This window comes from Alexandromys fortis, unplaced genomic scaffold (genome assembly GCF_014885135.2).
Source record: "Alexandromys fortis isolate MF-2015 unplaced genomic scaffold, M_Fortis_MF-2015_v1.1 scaffold_39, whole genome shotgun sequence".
Classification (NCBI taxonomy): Eukaryota; Metazoa; Chordata; class Mammalia; order Rodentia; family Cricetidae; genus Alexandromys; species Alexandromys fortis.
This window is the reverse complement of record NW_026067918.1, coordinates 6,492,896-6,513,406: the sequence shown is the minus strand read 5'-3', so window position 1 is coordinate 6,513,406 and position 20,511 is coordinate 6,492,896. Positions and strand designations below refer to the sequence as shown.

Below are 20,511 nucleotides of genomic sequence, written 5' to 3'. Positions count from 1 at the left end.
TACTGTTTAGTAGCCACAAAGCAGGTTTCCCCTGTTGCAGTCCTCCTGTGATGGAGACCGGTGGGGAGTCCATGATGCCTGAGGATAGGACACCTTACGATTGACCCAGTGAGAAATCCTGGACATTCTGGTCTGCTTCCCTTCGTTTTGGAAAAGTTTGCTGTTGAGAATCCCTACCTACGTTAAAGCAGAGAGAACAGTATTATGTATTCAGCAGTACTGTGTCGCAGCCTCTGGGTTTTCGCTCCCATTTTCCACCGTCACTATTTTGAGACAAATGTCACAGCAATAGATTGATATCTAAATAAGTGCTTTATTATGACAGTGTTCCTGCCCGATACACAGGGAATTTTATTTACCTTGGGGAGAGGTGTTATCTCAGGAAGAATTTTATTTACTTTGGGGAGGGGTGTTATCTCAGTAATCATAAGCCTCTTGGCTCTAGAGTTCCTTCTCCATCAGTGTTCCCAGTACAGCGCGCCCCCTGGTGGCGTAGCTGCGATGTGCAGTCCTTCCTACGATCTCACTCTGCAAGCTGCAGGCGGTTTGCTTCTGAGCCTGAGAATCTGTTTCCTGTGTTCGGCAAGTGCGGCTCTGTCTGGCAAGACCTTTCCCCAGGACTCCTTGTACCTATGCGCCTGCATGGGAACTGGGACCGGTTCAAAAGACAAAATTAACTGGGGATTTGGAGGCTTCGTGCTGCCAGAGTGCGGGGGTTTCATCTTGGTGGAGGCATAGGTGTCGCTTGCAGCATCTTATGAGGGGTGGCAGGGACAAGACTGCAGCCATAGCTCCCTAGGGCTGGTGCTGGTGGCGCGTGTCCTCAGGCTATGCCCCGCCCCCATCACCCTGTGGCCTGCTTTGGATTGGGAATGCTCCCCCCCCTTTTGCGCCTGCCTCCTCGACTTATTTGCCCATCCTTCCCAGCAGTTATGCAAGCTGCTTGATGTCTTATTGATGCATCCAGTTTCTCTGAAAATCAGAACCGTGGGCTGTGGCTTGTCCTGGAACCTAATACTCGTTCCTCAAGCTTCCAACTCCAAAAGAGTTGCTAAAGCCTTCTCCGCAATGAGGGGGTCGGGACTGGCTACAGACCAGTTAGTGTGGGACTTGGGGCTCTCTGTGTGAGAAGCTCCACTGCTAAGCGCGTTTTGAGATCGGGGTTCGCTTTCCCGGCCTTGGTGCCGTTTCCTTGGCTGAGTTCGCCAGACAGGCCTGAAGATGCCACTGTTGCCCCTCTTCCTGCTCAGGGCTCTTCCCAGATATCTTCTCAGCCTGGGCACTGGAAAAGCTCCCTGGGCCTTGGGAACATGTGCCTTTGGCCCTGCTTTCCAAGCCTCCAGTCTTTACCCCTGAATTCGTGGAGCAGCCTCCCTCCTTTCCTGATGTTTTCCGCCTATCAGCTAGAACTATGAAAACCAGCAACTGGGCAAAGAGTGCAGCCCAAGCAGCTAGAGCAGGCACTGTGCTGGGGATGTTGGGGACAGAGGTCACTTAAGCTAGTAGGAAGTACAAGGGTACTGATAGAGTTTTAGTTTCAGTTTATGATTGGATGCAGGGATGTGTTGAATGTGGCTTTGATTTTAATTTAATCTTTGAAACAGCTATGGGTGTGTGTACCTGTGTATGTTTGTACAGTATCTGCAGAGGCCGAAAAAGGGTGTCATATCCCCTGGAGCTGGAGTCACAGGTGCTTGTGAGCTGGGAACCAAATTCAGGTCTTCTGCAAGAGCAGCGAGCACTCTTAACCACTGGGCCATCTCTCCAGCACCTTGAGTGTGACTTCCGGTATCAGTCTTCCTTTTAGCTCAAACTTTAAGCTGTAGCACTTCAAGCAGCCAGTGTTTGACCAGTTCTGTTAGGCTCCACCCAAGTCCCTGGAATCAAACAGGCATGCTTCCGCAGTCCTCGCTGCCATTCAGAGCACCATATACTGTCCGCATATGTCATCTCTGCTTCTCATAAGGATCCTATACAGAGGTGGCATCACAGATAACTAAGGTTCTGGAGGACTAAGTAACCGCCTGAGGTCACCAAGCTGCTCGGTGGCCAAGCCTGTTGCCATGGTGTCAACTGGACACAAACCTAGAGTCACCCTGGAAGAGGGAACCTCAGTCGAAGAAGTGCCTTGATCAGATTGGCTTGTGGGCGTGTCTGTGAGGCATTTAAAAATGTCGCTAACTGATGTAGGGAGGCCCAGCTACTGTGAGTAAGGCCATCCCTGGGCAGGTGGGCTTGGGCTCTATAAGGTAAGCAAGCCAGTAAGCAGTACTCTTTCATGGTCTCTGCCTCCAGGTTCCTGCCTTGAATTCCTGACCTATCATTCCTTCCATCAGTGATGAACTGTGACCTAGAAGGTATCCGGTGAAATAATTCCCCAAGTTGCTTTTGGCCAGAATATTTTATCACAACAACAGAAAAGCAAACGGGTACATTTGTTTTTGGAGTCCCGGATCTTTTTACTGAGTCTCCTGATTAGCTTTAAAAAGGTTTCAGAATATCAAGATGGCCCAGACAGCACTGACCAACATTCACTGCAGGGGGAATCTCTGCAGTTAGGTTGACAGGCCGGGGAGCATGGTGCAGCCATGCCTGCTGGCCAAGTATCGGGACGTTAGCAGGAGGGCTGCCTTTCCAAGTTAGGGACATAATGAGCTACTCTTTCTCAAGGCCTGTCAGTGTGTACCCTTGTGTCACTGAGAACACTGAGGGGAAAGATTTGTCCTTGGCCTGTCTTGCTTGTGTGAGACAGGCTCTTGCTCTTCCTCTCAGGCTAGCCTGGACCTCAGCGTGGAGCCTGAGCTAGTCCTGAATCCGTGGCAGTACTCCTGTGTTAGCCTGCTGAGGGCTAGGGTTACCGTTCTGAGTCATCATGCCTGTGGTTTTGCTCTTGTGTTTTGGGTGTGTGGGGGAGGAAGACAGGGTTTCTCTATGTAGCTGTGGGCTGACTTTGAATTTGAGATACTCTTATATTCTTGCCTCAGCCTTGCGAATGCTTGGGTCTGTAGGCATGTGCCACCGCAATGCTTGGCCCTTGCTTACTTCAAACAAAAACACAGAACTCATTTTTTTTTTTTCCAGGACGGGGATTGTCTGTGTAGCCCTGGCTGTCCTAGAACTCAATCTGTAGACCAGGCTGGCCTTGAACTCAGAGATTCACCTGCCTCAGCTTCCCAAGTGCTGGGATTAAAGGCATGCACCACCATGCCCAACTGAAATCAACTTATTTTTATTCTATGCATATGGGTGTTTTGTCTGCATTTATGTGTACTGTGTGCATGCAATGCCCGTGGGGACCAGAAGAGGGCATCAGAACCCCTGGGAGTGGCACTATGGAGAGTTGTAAGCCACCATATAGGTTCTGGGAACAGAATTCAGGAGTTCTGGAAGAGCAGCCAGGGCTCTTCATTGCTGTACCATCTCTCCAGCTCCTCATCCTTCTTACTTTTTAATAGAAATACAGAAAACTAGCTTGAATAATGCTTAAAACAGAAGAATCTTGCTGTACTTTGGATATTGAGCATCTGCCACAGGTCCACAGGCTAGAGGTTTGGTCCATCGGGTGGTGCTTTGGGGATGTGTGGAATCTTTAAGAGGTAGGGTCTCGTGTGAGGTCAGGTCATTGAGAGTATGCCCTTGAAGGGGACTGTGTGACCTTTGCCTTCTCCTTGCTTGCTCTTTGCTTTCTGGTCATGAGGTGAGCGTCTTCACTTTCTGCTGAGTGCTCCCCCTGTGATGGGCTGACTCACTGCAAACCTGAAGCAAGGGGTCAACCAATCACTCAAACTGGGAAAAAGCAGCCCCTTTCTTTATTTAAGTTGACGGCTTCAGGCATTTTGCTACATGAACACAAGTTCCTAACACATTTACAGATACCGTGCATCTTCCTTGGGACAGTCTGGTGCCTGGGAAAGGGTCCCATACTTTTAGTCTTGTGCAAAACAACCCAGACGATACTTAGAAAATATTCCATGCTTTTAGATTGTATAACGACAAGGTGTCTACACAAAGGATGCATAGGAAAAGGCATGAAGGACTTTTAACCATGCGTTGCTGAATGGTTTCTAGACATCCATACAAGACTGGTCTCACCCAGATCCTGCTCCAACTCCTGTCTCAAACCTCCCCTTAGATGTGACATGGCTGTATTCCTGCGTGCATACACAGACCTGAAAGGCGAGCCTGTGAGCTTGGTGTGCGCCCTTGCCCTGGAGGGAGTGGTATTCACATCTCGGATACGCTCACACAGAGGATAGTCAGGGAGAGTGACAGACTTACTTGAAGTGGAAATCAGAAATTTAGCTCTGGCTAAGGGAGAGAGCAAGAAGAAGGGGAAAAAGGAAAGTGGGGGAGGTGGCATTTGAGGAAGCGGAGACTAGACCGTGTCAATAAAAGCCAGGGAGGGGTTGCATAGAAGGCTGAATCCTATACGCTTGCCCAGTGGGATTCAGATAATTGGTGTTTGCTCTTGGCCCGAGATGCCGATAGGATTAATGCTGGCTGTCTTGACATCTTATCTTTATGGCGGCATTTATCGGCCTGTGTCTGCTGGAGGTGACATTTGTGGTAGAAGGGGTGGGTGTTTGACTTGGCCGTTTGCAGATACCTGAGGGATTACCTTTCCACTAGGAGTTAGGTACGCATCTCCTCTGGTGAAGGAGACTGCGTGTCTGGGCTCCCCAGGTCCTCAGCACTCTGACTGTAAAGGGCAATTGTGAGGACCACGGTCCATGCTTCATGCTGGCTGTGCACGGCTCCTGCCATGGGGCCTCGTGGTGTGCTGGGTGCTCCAGCACTGAGCTCCTGCTTTAGCTTGTCCTCTTCTCTCTTCCACCCAGCTCTATTCCCCAGCACTAAAAGAGAAGAAGAGAACCATCAGGAATGGCCTTAGAGGCCTACCACTAAGTCTCATGTAGCCCAGGCTGGCCACAAACTTCCTTTGTAGCCAAGGATGACCCTGGACTTCTGATTCTCTTGGCTTTGCTTCTGTGCACTAGACTTACAGGCACACACCACCACACCTATTTTATGTGATGCTGGGGATTGATACAAGGGTTTAGCAGCTCCCATGGTCTCTGTGGCACAGCCACAACCACATAAAGACTAACAGTAGACAGTAGATGCTTGCCTGGGAGTGGCCATGTTCCAGTAGGTAGGGCCTGTATACCAAACCAAGCAGAGAGCCCTGGCTCAATGACCCCTGTGTGACGACCCCTGTTCTTTTCGGCTCCACTTTCTCCACTGTGAGTCAAGCCACCAGCTTCTCAGTGAAACTCGAATTACCTGGCAATTCCTCAGGTTTCTACTCCGTGCCCCGCTTGAGTTCCTGCTTCTCGATGCAAAAGCCAGCCAGATCCTTTCTGTACGCTTATTTGAATAGTTAAACCCTTGAATACCTCCTGCATGGAAGCTGGCCATCCTTTCTTTTCGGTCAGGGCTGGCTGGTGAAGACCTTCAAAGCCCCTGCGCAGCCTCACTTCTCCTTCCCTCCATCACCCGCAGCCTCCCTGGTCTTTGGTTCTTAGGAAGGAAGGCTGTCTTGCTGTTTCTCTCGCCAGGTCGTCCTAGGCTGGGGAGCCAACCTGGACCAGTGCAGGTGAAATAACAAAGGCTCACGTTGACCAAACGTCACGGTGCGAGCAACCTTACTCCGTTCTCTCATATCTGACGATGCTCCAGAGCAGGATCCTGGTTCTTATCTTTATGGAGGAGGAAATTGGGGCAGGGAGGCTTCCGATTTGCTCCCAGTCATTGAGGAAGTAGCAGAGCTGATGTGAAAGTCACCTGGCTGCCCTCTGGAACTGGTGCCGCAGCCCCCACGCTTTATTGCCTATGTATTTCCATCACAGCATTTGCTACTGTACTGAAATTGCAAGGTCATTTATCTGTGTATTTTACACACACACACACCACACGGGGGGCGGTGCAGGTGGAAGTCACAGGACAACTTGCAGGAGCTGGGGAGTTGGTTCTCTCCTTCCACCTTGTGGGGTCCAGGGATCGAACTCCGGTTCTCAGCTTGGGAACAAGCACTCCACGCACTGAGCCATCTCATAGGTTGATTTGTATATTTTGGATCAAGTGTCTCATACTACACTTGGAGCAGAGAACTGCACTGTCTTTTGTCTCCCTGAATCCCCAGCTTCTAGAACAGCCTCGGGCATATAATTGACACAGAGTGTTTGTAGAATCCATGAGTAATTTAACTTCGTCAGTAAGTAAATTCTTGGCATGCTAAAAATATATCTATGAGATATAATCACGTTGCATCTCACTCTAAAGGAGAGAGACAATTCATATTGAGTTCATTTATACTGTTTTTATGAACATTGTTTATTTTAAAATTTTTTAATCACCCCATAATGATATACATGGATGGGCTTTATTATGCCATTTTCATACATGTCAATAATCCCCTTTGATCATATTCGTCTTCCATTACCGTCTCCCCCTTCTCCATTGATCCCTTCCCTTTCCCAGTTAGTCTCCCCATGATGGAGGTGGGTCTTGTATCTTATCTGTTGATTTCATTGGTTAATAATAAAGAAACTGCCTCGGCCCTCATAGGACAGAAAATTAGGTAGGCGGAGTAGACAGAGGAGAATGCTGGGTAAAAGAAGCTGAGTGAGAGAGTCGCCATAATGCTCCCACACCATAGAGATGCAGGTTAAGATCTTCCCTGGTAAGCCAGCTCGTGGGCTATGCAGAATATTAGAAATGGGTTAGAACAATATGTAAGAGCTAGCCAATAAGAAGCTGGAACTAGCCGGGCCAGGCAGTGTTTGAAAGAATACAGTTTCCGTGTAATTATTTCGGGGCATAACCTAGCCATGCGGGCGGCCGGGTGCCGGGGACGCAGCCCCGCCGCTTCTATTTCAACATCCCCAACCATCTACTTTCAGGTCTTTGGTTCAGTGACCCAGTGAGTTTAATTATGGTTGCTCTCTCAGGAGCATGGACAACTTACCAGTGGCTACACCACTGAGGAAAACGTCTCTTCTTTCCCCAGCAACTGCCAACCGCTTAGGTCCTCAGGGACCCCTTCTTCCTTCAACATCCCCACAGAATGATGATGGAACCAATCTTGTGCCCAGTTTCTTATGTGGTGGTAATCATGGCTGCCATGAGTTCAGGAGCATGTCGGCCATGCCATGCTTGGAAGACGCTGTTTCCTGTCTCTCCACCTCTTCATCGGGCTCTTACATTCTTCCCTCTGGTCTTCCGTGACATTCTTTGAGCCTTGGAAGTGGTGGTATAGAGACATGTTGAAGGGTGAGCCTGCGGTAGTTAGTCAGTGGTGAGACCCGTTGTGAGCCTCTGCAGCAACTGCCACTCACTGAAGAAGAAAGCCTCTCGGACCGAAGCTGACGGCAGCACTAACAACGGGCTTAAATATAATTATTCAGAAGGCAAGCTGGCAGGCACACCATGCCCACCTAGCAGAAAATAGCTGTAGCTGTCTACTAGGGCCTCTGTCCTCCTCATTTTGATTAGGTTTGCATTAACGTGAGTTCATTTATATTCAAATCCAACACTGGTGTCTTCATGCCAAAGTGTGAGACATCTTTGCACTTTCTTTTTTAAAAATTTATTTATTTATTACGTATACAACATTCCTTCTATGTCTGCCTGCATGCCAGAAGAGGGCACCAGATCTCATTAAACTACTGTGAGCCACCATGTGGTTGCTGGGAATTGAACTCAGGACGTCTGGAAGAGCAGTCAGTGTTCTTAACCTCTGAGCCATCTCTCCAGCCCCATCTTTGCACTTTTGAATGTTGTGTATGGAATTATGCAGACACTGCTGCATGGGAGCCCTCTGATCTCTCATCTGGAAGTTTCTGGGCCTAGTCTGTTTACAGATGCATACTCCACAACAGCTACACTGCGTATAGTGATTTGAGTGATAAAAGTCAGCCTTGGTCTCAGGCATTTGAACATTTGGTCCCCAGTCAGTGGCACTGTTTGGGGAGGTTTATGAGGTGTGGCCTTGTTGGAGTGTGTATGTCACTGGGGGTAGATTTTGAGGTTTCAAAGCCTCGTGTCCTTTCCCATGTGTCTCTCTACTTTGTGTTTGGGGTTCAAGATGTGAGCCCTCAGCCTCCTGTTCCTGCAGCCATGTGTCCCATCCGCTGTCATGGCCGTGGGGACACTGAGAAAGACACTCAGGTCCACTGCAGGAGGGTCTTCTATAAACTGAACATTGAGGAAAACACAACCATTTGACTGAATCATGGAAGAGCCTGGGTGTTTAAACAAAATTATTAATTGGGGCTCGAGAGATGGCTCAGTGGTTAAGAACACAGAGCTTGTTTCTCAGCACCCACATAGCAGCTCACAACTGTCTATAATTACAGTTTCAGGGGAGCTGATGCCCCTTCTGACCCCCTCAGGCACCAGGCATGCACATGGTGTACATGTGTATATGCAGACAAACACTTATATACATGAAATAAAAAAATCAATTATATTGTGTTTATGCAAACTGACATGGTGTGCAATTGGAGGTCAGAGGATGACCTTGTGTAGGTGGACATTTCTGTCCTGCTGGGTCCCACAGCTGTTCAATTCCAAATAAAGACACAGAGGCTTATATTAATTATAAAGGGTTTGGCCTATTGCTCAGGGTAGTAAGGAGGAGGCCGCTCATTGGTTCCTGGCCACTTAATCCTGATATAACCACACAGTTACTGTATTAATGAAATCACTGCTTAGCCCATTAGCTTTAGCTTCTTATTGGCCAACTCTTACATCTGAATTTCACCCATTTCTAGTAATCTGTGTATTGCCATGTGGCTGTGGCTTACCAGGTAAAGTTTTGTCCGGCTCCAGCGGGTCTACATGGCTTCTCTCTGACTCTGCCATTCTTTCTCCCAGCATTCAGTTTAGTTTTCCCTGCCTACCTAAGTTCTGTCAATAGGGCCAAGGCAGTTTCTTTATTCATTAACCAATAAAAGCAACACATAGACAGGACCTCTCACATCAGCTCATGGTTTTTACTAACTAGCTTTTGCAACTTATTAACCCATAATTTTTACTAATGTTTAGCCATGTGACTTGGTATCTTTTCTCAGTAAGGTATTCTCATCTTGCATCCTCTGTGTCTGGCTTGTGACTGTGTCTCTGCCTTTCCTCTTCCCAGAATTCTCCTAGTCTGGTCGCTGCACCTATACTTCCTGCCCTGGCTACTTGCCAATCATCATTTTATTAGACCAATACAAGTAATAAATCTTTCCAGTGTAGAAGAGCATTATCCCACAGCAACCTTGTGGAGTTGCTTCTTTCCTTCCATTTTAGCATGGGTCCCAGGGATTACACTCAAGTCATCCCCTTGCACAGAAAGCGCTTTGCCCACTGAACCATCCCACCACCCCCTTGCCTTCCCTTTCGACTGTGCTTTTGGTACAGATGCAGGCAGCAGTCTCCTGCATTTGGACACTCATGTACCAAAGCTCCATTTTCCCAAGGGAGATAGATACAAGCAAGATTAGAATTGAGTCCTTGGGCGCTGCCCACTTCAAACGCCTTTTGAGAAGCTAGAAGTCCCATCCTTCATCTCTGTTGGAGCCCACAGGTCCTGGGGTTATTTTTGGAACACTCTTTAGGATCTGGAGCACTGTCATGTTAGAAAGCCTACTGGTGCTTGTCTCTTGCTCTGAGTGTTGATTTCATTATCATTATCTGTGCGGGGTGATGGTGCATACGCGTGTGTAAAACTATGTGTGAGCACTCTCATGGGGTCATGTAGGGAAGCCAGAGGTCAATGTCAAGTGTCTTCCTCAGTTGTTCTCCATCCTGTTTTTTGAGACAGGGTCTCTCTTGCTGAACCCAAAGCTCACCAATTCACCTGACCTGGCTAGGTGGTTGAGCTCGTGGGATCTCTGCCTGTCTCTATTCCCAGCACTGGGCTTACAGACATGCCCCATGGTGCCCTGCTTCTATATGGGCTCTAGGAAACCAAACACAGGTCCCCATGCTTGCATAGCAAGCAGTTTACCTACTGAACCATCTCCCTAGCTCCCGAAGTATTTACTTTGTAATTGATCTTGTCAGTTTAGTTATCTTATCGTTTGCTGTGCTGGGGACCAAGCCCAAGGCTTCGGGCATGCTGGGGAAATGCTCTCTGTCACTGAGCTATAGCCCCAGCCTCTCTTGGTGGAGATTGTGCACCTGCCATCCGAACAGAGCACCGGGAGACAAATGAGAGGATGTTCTATGCCTTCTGTGTGTGCCTTTCCCCTGCTTCACCGTCTCAGTTGCCCACTGAGCCAATCGAGCCCAGCCAGCAAAGGGAGATCAAAGGAATCTACTGTGATTTCAATGGCCCTTAGACTGTAGCACTTCCTCAGGGCCTCTCGTGACATCGTTCCTCCTTCGCTCTTCTGCTTCAGGGTTGGCTGACCTTGTCTCCAGGCCCATCCCTTGCCAACTTCCTTACTGCCCCCCATTCCTCTGCACGTGGTTTCTTTATGGCATGCATTTCTCTGTTTCTACTGGGCCATATGTTTCTATTGTACCCGTGACTGATGCAGGAAATGACAGACCTGAGACAAAGGTGCTTCTCTTTCGGCTTAGCACAAGACCTAGGCTGGGCATGATTCCACAGTGGAGGAGATGAAGCCCTTGTGGTTCTTCCTGGGGACCTGGGCTCAGCTCCCAGGACCCTCACATCCACCTATAACTCTTCTTCCAGGGGATCTGATACCCTCTTCTGGCCTCTTCGGGCACCAGGCACACACACTGGTATAATACATACATGCAAGCAAAACACCGACACACACAAAAAATAGAAGTAAAGACCAAGGCAGTGGGGCTGTATTGTGTTTAATTAAAGATGTGATGATACCCATCTGTACCTATGTAAAGCCCGTCTCTAGTGCAGGCTCTCAGGGATGCAAGGTTGCTTACACTCGGGAAGATGCTCAGCCATTTCCAGAGGCAAGTGGGGACAGAGGATCATGCCCATAGCAGCCCTAGTGGGCAGGCTTCAGTCTGGTGGAGAACGCCATTTCTTCTGAAAATGCCATATAAGCAGCACATTGGGAAATGTTTAAGAAGTAAGTCACCGGAAAAAAAAAAGAGAAATGTTTGCCTTTCATTTTCTGGTATTAGTGGTTGTCCAGCTACTTTAACAGCAAACATGGAGGCCAGTGTATCTCTCCAAGTGAAGCCGACAATGACAGGAAGGAAGGAAAGATGGTTCTAGGTTCTCCATTGAAACCTGACAGATGAGCAAGAAAACCAGCATTGACAATCATAAGGATATATTGTAGGAACAGAAAGAAGTCTAGTGATGGCTGGGGGAGAGTTTTGTCGACACATGTATGGAAGCCACCACTTATGTACTTGAAGCTGTTGCTGCAGTCTGGACTGCCAAAGACTTCCCTGGGTACCCTGGGTTATCTTGCATCCACGGGGCATGGGAGGAGAAGGGAGACCCCATTCAGCCCTGTTGAAATAGGAGCGGTGGGGCTGCGTCCCCAGCACCCCGGCCGCTTGGCTAGCTCATGCCCGAAATAACAACACAAACTGTATTCATTTAAAGAACTGCTTGACCCATTTCTATCTAGCCTCTTCTAGGCTAACTCTCGCACCTGGACTAGCCCATTTCTAGTAATGTTTGTAAGCACCCCAAGGTGCGCTTACCGGGAAGATTCTAGCCTACTCGGAGGAGCTTCATTGCGTGCATCTGCCCGGGAGAGCTGAGCATGGCGTCTCTGCTCCAGCAGAGCTGTCGGGTCTCTCTGGAAGCAGGGCAGAGTCTGACCTCACTTCCTCTTCCTCCCAGCATCCTATTCTGTTTATTCCACCCACCTATGTTCTAAGCTATGAGGCCAAGCAGTTGTTTTATTATAATTAACCAGTTACCTTCCCCCATCACAGCCCAAAGGCAGCATGACCCTCACGCCTCAGAAAAAGACACGAAACATTGTCTGCACCTCTCAAGACCCAGAAAAGGCTATGCAGCATCCGTGTGTGCTATAAGAATGTTCAGTCTTGGTACTGGCATAAAAACAGACAGGAGAACCTATGGAACCAAATAGAAGACCCGGATATTGATCCACACCCCTACAACCACCTGATTTTTGACAAAGAAGCAAAAAAAAAAAATCAAATGGAAAAAAGAAAGTATATTTAAAAAATGGTGCTGGCATAACTGGATATCAACATGTAGAAAAATAAAAATAGACCCATATCTATCATGCACAAAACTCAAGTCCAAATGGATCAAAGACCTCAACGTAAAGCCAGCCACACTGAACCTCATAGGAGAGAAAGTGGGAAGTACATTTGAATGCATTGGCACAGGAGACCACTTCCTAAGTATAACCCCAATAGCATAAACACTAAGAAAAACAATTAATAAATGGAACCTCCTGAAACTGAAAAGCTTCTGTAAAGCAAAGGACACAGTGAACAAGACAAAATGACAGCCTACAAAATAGGAAAAGATCTTCACTAACCCCACATCAGACAGAGGCCTGATCTCCAAAATATACAAAGAACTCAAGAAATTGGTCATCAAAAATCAAATAATCCAACAAAAAAGTACAGATCTAAATAGAACTCTCAACAGAAGAAACTAAAATGGCTGAAAGACACTTAAAGAGATGCTCAACATCCTTAGTTATCAGAGTTGCAGATCAAAACAACTTTGAGATTCCATCTTACACCTGTAAGAATGGCCAAGATAAAAAATACTGATGACAATTTATGCTGGAGAGGATGTGGGGTAAAGGGAACACTTCTGCATTGCTGGTGAGAGTGCAAGCTGGTACAGCCCCTTTGGATATCAGTGTGGCGATTTCTCAGAAAATTAGGAAACAACTTACCTAAAGACTCAGCAAAACCACTTTTGGGTATATATCCAAAGGATGCTCCATTGTGCCACAAAGACATGTGCTCAACTATGTTCATAGCAACATTGTTTATCATAGCCAGAACCTGGAAACAACCTCGACCAAAGAATGGATAAGGAAAATGTGGTACATTCATAAAATGGAGTACTACACAGCAGAAAAAATAACATCTTGAAATTTGCAGGCAAATGGATGGATCTAGAAAACATCATTTTGAGTGAGGTAACCCAGACCCAGAAAGACAATTATCATATGTACTCACTCATAAGTGGTTTTTAAACATAAAGCAAAGAAAACCAGCCTACAAATCACAATCCCAGAGAACCTAGACAACAATGAGGACTCTGAAAGAGACATACATGGATCTCATCTACATGGAAAGTAGAAAAAGACAAAAATCTACCGAGTAAATTGAGAGCATGGGGACCTTGGGGGAGGGGTGAAGGGGGAGGGGAGAGGCAGGGAGGGGGGCAGAGAAAAATGTAGAGCTCAATAAAAATCAATTAAAAAAAAAGAATATTCAGTCTCCTTTGACAGTGACCAGTCTCCTTTGTAAAAGGCTGCCATTATTTCTTGGTGACAGCCAGAGAGTGATGGATTAGAAACGAGGAAGCATGCTGAGAAACACATACAGCATGAGTTCAATGCACTGTAAGCAAGTTTTAAACGTGAGCTCATATGCTCTGTTTTGTGTGTCTGTGTGTTGGGTGTATATATGTGCATGTAGGTATGTGTGCATGTGTGTGGAGGCTAGAGGTATAGCTATGTCGTGTATGTTACTCTTCACTTTTTAAACAATGTTAAGTGTACGAATGTTCTTTTGGCATATATCTATGTAGACTCTGTGTGTGTGTGTGTGTGTGTGTGTGTGTGTGTGTGTGTGTGTGGTGCCTGTGGAGGCCAGAGAGGGTGCTAGGTCTATTGCAAGTGGAGTCATAGATGGTTACGAGCCTCTTTGTGGATACTGGGAATTGAACCCTGGTCCTGCGGAAGTTCTTAGTGTTCTTAGCCACTGAGCCATCTCTCCAGCTCTCCTCTGCCTTGTGTTTTGAGATAGCAGCTCTCATGGAATCTATAGCTCATCAATTGGCTGGACCAGCTATGGGATCCCGTGGGCTCCTCTTGTCTGCACCTCTCCAACACCAGGATTGTAGGCTTGTATCACAGCTTCAGGCTTTCATGCGGACGCTGGGGATTGGAACTTTGATTCCACGCTTTCACGCAGGCACGTTACTGACTGAGCCATCTCCCCGGCCCCTGCTGCTCTTTGATAATGGGATATTCCCAGTGTATTGGAGACCTGAGAGGGAGGGAGGCTTCCAGTCTTTGGGAGCAGTTGAACTGTCCCTTGTTTTTGGCAGCTCATCAGACGGAGTGATTTGGCTCCTGGGGCTTCACTGGCTGGCTGAGCTGGCTCCTGTCCTCTTCTCTGTTGGAACAGATGGGAGCCCACTCTTCATTAGCTGTCGTGCTAAGGGTCTTTTCCTCTTGCTCAGCTCTGCATTAAACTCCCCATGTCAGTGTCATTTAAAGACCAACAGGAGGAAGAGATGGAGGAAGGGGGATCCTGGCACCGAACCGTCAGCTCACAGGGAGTCAGAGTCTCTTGGCTTGTACCCTCGAAATCACTCCCCAGCCCTGCGAGACGGACATGGAGTTCTACTCCATTAAGGGAAAATTTAAAAATACGTTAATTTTAATTAATTTTTTAATTGTGTGTATGTGGGTGTTTTGCCTGCATGTATGTTATGACTGTGCATCGTGTGCTTGCAGTGCCCGTGTAGGCCTGAAGAGGACATCCTATGCCCTGGGGCTATAGTTACGGACAGTTGTGAGCCACCATGTGGCTGCTGGAATTGATCCCGGGTCCTCTGCAACAGCAGCCAGTGCACTTCACTGCTGAGCCATCTCTCGAGCATGAGCTTTTTTTTTTAACATAAATTTTTACTTCTAGAGAACACTTTCATGTTTTGTTAATTTTAAGACAGATATTATGTAGCTCAGGCTAGCCTCAGCTAATGGATTTTTTTTTTTTTTTTTTGTCTCTGCTTCTGCCACCCTCATTGCTGGGTGTACACATGAACACCATCAGGCCTGGCTTGAGAACGCACTTTTGAAAGGTAGGTAGGATAGGGTGGATACAGCCAGGAACTCGAGAAAGAGGCAGAGACAAAGACAGAGAGACAGCATGCTAGTTCAGAGACTTTGCCTTTACTAAGAGTATCTGGGTCTCTCTCGACCACAGCACTTTTTTTCCTTGTAGTCTTACCACGTCCCCCTGACTGGTCCCAAACTCCAGGGCTCAAGTGATCTTTCTGTCTCAGCCTGTGGGTTCAAGCCACCATCTCAGTTTTCTTGGCACTCTTTGAGGAAAAGCAAGCTTCCCCAACCACACTCTCGTGGTAAAGTGGCTTGCTGCAGTGGGGCCCCCATGAGTTCTTCCTCTGCCGTTAAGATGTCCTTCATCAGGATGGTGGCAGCATACACCTTTAACCCCAGCACTTGGGAGGCAGAGACAGGCGGATCTTTGTGAGTTCAAGGCCAGCCTGGTCTACAGAGCGAATTCTAGGATGGACTCCAAAGCTACATAGAAACCCCAGCTTGAAAAAACAAAACCAACCAACCAACAAACAAAAAAGGTGTTTTTCATAGGTACATCCTGGAGCATCAAGAGCTCTCGAACCTTCTAGCCAGTTTCCATGTCTGCTCAGCAGCCCCAGGACACATTGCCAGTGCCAAACCACATTTTGTGTGTCCTTAGTTGTTCTGCCTTACTAAGAATGAGCCATTTTGGCTGGGAACATGGCCCCTTGCAGGGGTTAGGGTGTCCCTTCTGGTACCTTGGAGTTGATGAGCCTAAGAAAGCAAAAAGTTAATGCCTAGTGAGAAGTGCCTTAGGGAGAAAGGATTTATTCTGGGTCAGAGTTTGAGGAGATACAGCCTATAATGGCCTAGACAGCACGGTGGCAGGAACAGGAGGTGGGCTGGTCACATGGCATCCCGAGTTAATGCAGAGAGTGAGCAGGAAGTAGGGCTGGTTTATGGAATCTCAAGGCCAACGGCCCACTTCCTCCAGCAAGGTTCCACCTCTTTTTTTTTTTTTTTTTTTTTTTTTGGTTTGATTTGTTTGTGACAGGGTTTCCCAGTGCAGCGCGCTGACTGTCCTGGAACTCACTCTGTAGTCCAGGCTGGCCTCAAACTCAGAGGTCTGCCTGCCTCTTCCTCCTGAGTGCTGGGATTAAAGGCGGGCACCACTACTACTCAGTAAGGCTCTGTGTCGTAGATATCCCCCAACATTCCCAAACACCGCGAGCAGCTGGGGACCGGTGTGAGCCTATGGCGGGCATTCCACGGTCAGACCTCAACCGTGGCCTTCTGAGGGAGCAGAGGGAAGGAGAGACATACTGTGGTCTGTCCCATCCCAGGTCTCTGGGCAGGAGCGTGGAAGAGAGTTTTAGCTAACTGTCTGACTCTGCCAAAGAGCGCTTAGGCAGAAGCTGAGCAAAGCGAGTCTTCATTGAGGCCTCCTCTCCATTTGTGGCTTCACTCAGGTGTCCAGGGCTTCTATCCATTCACGGCTTTCCTGAGGCCAGGGCTCCTTCTCATTCTTTCCCACCAGGCTCTGTTGGCAATGCGGAGGCAGCTCAGCTAATGGAGTAATCCCAGGCTTGAACACTGGAGGTCAGGCTGCGGCTCATCACAGACAGGAGTTACAGCATCCTCTGCTCTAGTTTATAGACGTGGGCTGGAGCAAGGCCAGGCAAGGGAGGCCACAGTCTCCTGCTGTACTGGTCTGAGAACCTCCACCCCCAACCTCCCAAGTCTCATATGTTTGAATGCTTGTTCCCTAGTTGATGGAGCTGTTTGGAAGGATGAGGGGGTGTGTTCTCATTGGAAGAGGTGTGTCACTGGAGATGAACCTTGAGGTTTCAAAAGCCCAGTCCCAATCCTAACGCACTCTTTGCCTCATGCTTGTGGTTTGAGATGTGAGCTCTCAGCTATTCCTGCCACCCACCATGCCTTCATTCCGCCACCATGGGCTCTAGAGCCATAAGCCCAATTAAACTCTTCCTTCTCTAAGTTGCCTTGGTTTTGGTGTTTTCTCCCAGCAATAGAAGAGTAATTAAGAGCCAGGAGGTGGTGGTAATCCCAACACTTGGGTGTCAGAGGCAAAGGGATCTCTGTGAATTCAAGAAAAGCCTGGTCTACACTTGCAGACCTGCCCTCCTGGGAGAGACGGACCCACAGCCGCAGGCATTTTCCTAGTGCTGAAGTCCCAGCTTCCCCAAGGTGCTTAACTTTCGGTTTACATTAAGAAACACGGGGTATCTAGGATGCTCTCCCGTAGAAGGAACAGTGGGCTGCATTCCTGCCGCCTGACTCCCGGCCACCTGGCTTTACACCCTAAATAATCACAGAAACTGTATTCATTCAAACACTGCCTGGCCCATTAGTTCTAGCCTCTTATTGGCTAGCTCCATAATCTGTGTACCACCACGAAGTGGTGGCTTACTGGGAAAGATTCAGCATGTCTGATCTGGTGGCTGGCACCATGGTGTCTGCCTCATTGCCTTCTTCCTCCCAGCATTCTGTTCTGTCTTCCCTGCCTACCTATGTTCTGACCTATCAGGCCAGGCATTTTTCTTTATTAATTAATCAATGAAAGCAACAGATAGATAGAAGACCCACCTACATCACTCTCCTACATGGGGTATCTAAGATGCTCTCCTACATGAGGTATCTAGGATGCTCTACTACACAGGGTATCTAGGATGCTCTCCCACATGGGATGTCTAAGATGCTCTCCTACATGAGGTATCTAAGATGCTCTCCCACACGGGGTATCTAAGATGCTCTCCTACATGAGGCATCTAGGATGCTCTCCTACACGGGGTATCTAGGATGCTCTCCTAGTGTGCTTCTGTTGCTGTGATAAACACCACGACCAAAGGCAACTTGGGGAGGGAGGGGTTCATTTGCTTACACCAGTTCACGAAAGAGGCTGAGGCAGACACTCCAATCAGGAGAGGCCACGGATGACTAAGCTTACTAACCTGCTCGCTCCCCCTGGCTTGCTCAGCCACCTTTCTTATACAGCCCAGAACCACCTGCCCAGAGATAACACTGCTCACAGTTGGCTGGGCTCTCTGACATCAATTTGCAATTAAGAAAAATGCCTCAAAGTCACGCTGACAGGCCAACCCAATGAAGGTGACTCCTCAGGTGAGGAATCTTCCAAGGTGTGTCTAGGTTTGTGTCAAGTTGACAGAAACTTTGACACATGCTGTCCTTGTGGGGGACCCATTTAAAATTGTCTTCAATGATTTTTTTTTTTTTTTTTTTACTTCTGGAGAAGCATTGCTGTTAGACGGGTATGCTTTATGCTGGCTGACCACAGAGTGATCAGCCTTTCATACTCTTGGTCAACTCTATGTATTTTTGCTTTCAAATGAATGACTTCCCTTACCTGGGAACAAGACTGCTACCCCAGACCCCCACAAGGCATAGGAATTACTAATGAGGAATGACTGGCCCCTGCTGTCCCTAGTGTGATGGCTAATTGTGGATTTTGCTCCGGGGACTCTAGAAGTTGCCCTCTGGGGTCCCTGCCCTGGCCCTTTACAGTGTCTACTTTGTGAGGAGCCCTGTGCAGGGCTAGCAAGGCTTTATTTAGTAGACCCGCCCCTGGGCTGGGCTCCCTGTAGACCTCCATGTTACTTTCTTTGGTGGCTTGTACTGTCAAGGGACCTTCTCCACTGCTTAGACAACTGGGGCCCCTGCTACTTAATAATGGGTGGACCGGGCCACGGCGCAGCAGTTCTGATTCCTTTGGTGGGCCTCGCATCACCCCTCCCCCATCTTTTTTGTGCCTTTGGGTGTTTCGCTCGCATGTTTGTCTGTAGCACATGTGTGCCTGGTGCTCACAGAGGCCAGAAGAGGGCATCAGATCCCCTGGAACTGGAGTCACAGGTTATTTGAGCCACCATGCTTGGAACCCAGGTCCTCTGGAAGAGCAGAGAGTGCTCTTGGCCTCTGTGCCATCTCTCCGGCCCCTTGTATCACATCTCTTAACAGGCTTCATAAAAAGGCCAGACAGTTCTCTAAGCCAGGACATTTCTTTTCTGCTTCCGGTCCCGGTGGCAGCAGAACAGAAGAGGGACAGACGTTGAGTAGCTCTCCTTGCTGGATACGGTGTCCCAGGAAAGAAGTCTGGTCTTTCTGCTCCCCGCCGATGCCAGGGAAGAGACAGATGCTTGTCCCCATCCATGTGTCAGCTCTGTACCCGTGCACTGAGAGCCTAGCCTTTACCTTTGACTCCCTCCTGCTTCCTGTCTTGGTCCACCGGGAGGCAGGTGCTCGCTGGACCAGGTGAGCCAACCCCAGCATTTCATTTTAATGACATTACCCTCACTTCTATCTTAGGAGAATCAATAATGCTTTACAGTGGGTTCCGCTAGGGCTTGGTTAATATTTAGCCCTGTTTTCAGGCAGAGTCCAGATACGAACAGCCAGAGACATCTCTAGGACAACAAGCGGCTCACCTGCTAGTGCGGCCAGCCCCTCTGAGTGCCAGGAGGGGTGGGCTGGTGTTGAAATGGCCATGGGGGAGTCTTTGTCTTCAAGACGGTATTCTCTGCCCAGTGGTTGCTGAATCGAATAAGTAATGACAGCTATGAAAGATTGTCCTCTGTAAGCAGAACTCTGTCCCTAGATGAGCTGCTGGGAAAAAAAAAAAAAAAAAAAAACAAGCCGGGTGGTAGTGGTGCAGAGACAGAGACAGGCTCGGGAGGCAGAGACAGGCAGATCTCTGTGAGTTCGAGGTCAGCCTGGTCTACAAGAGCTAGTTCCAGGACAGCTAGGACTATTAACACAGAGACAACTCTGTCGAGAGAGAGAGAGAGAGAGAGAGAGAGAGAGAGAGAGAGAGAGAGAGAGAGAGAGAACGCCAATGGGAATTTATTCATAGAGGGTAAATAAACTCATGTGAAGATTGCTTTGATGGAGCTTTTGCTGGGGAATTCAGTCTTTGGAAGCTGGCAAAAATGTGGATGAAACAAGTGATTGATTCTAAGTTGTTACTTAGTAACCCTAATCACTTTCTGACCACGGCACCCCAACCTCTTGGATCCTCCTGCTGTATATCCCCAACAAGGCAGAAAAGTTTGGCTTTCACCCATTGTGACTTCCCTTCATTGACCGGTGACCATCGGAGCTGCTTGGGGGCGGGGGCATGGCTGTCAGCCACCGTTGTCTTCCCACCCCACACACCCCAGGGCTCATACTGAACACCTCTAGGAAAGCTGGGGCCAGAAGCTTCAGTGAGCAGCGCTGTGCCCATGGAGAGATCAGATCCGTGTAAGCAAACAGGCTCCTGTCCGCCGGTCCACATTGTCCCCTCCACTGTCCTCTTCACGTCAACAGAGCATGTTCTAAGCTAAGGCACAAACCTCACACAGAACAGCTCCACGGCCAACGTTACTCAGCTGTCTGGTCCTGAAACCAAAGCTAAGGTCATTCAGCACCCCACTGCCGTAGCGTTGCCCAGTGTGTCTCCTGCTAAGTTTTTGCAGGATTAATCAGCCCTTAGCAACCCCCGCTAATGGGAGATAAGGAGTTAGTTTGCAAAACCCATCAGACCATTGGGAATCAC

General features: G+C 48.3%; 1 protein-coding gene across 4 annotated transcripts in view; it reads left to right on the top strand.

Moving 5' to 3' along the window:
- Window positions 1-20,511, top strand: part of Slc39a11 (solute carrier family 39 member 11) — a 421,876-nt gene that overhangs the window by 3,210 nt on the left and 398,155 nt on the right. The gene's annotated exons all lie outside the window — the stretch shown is intronic.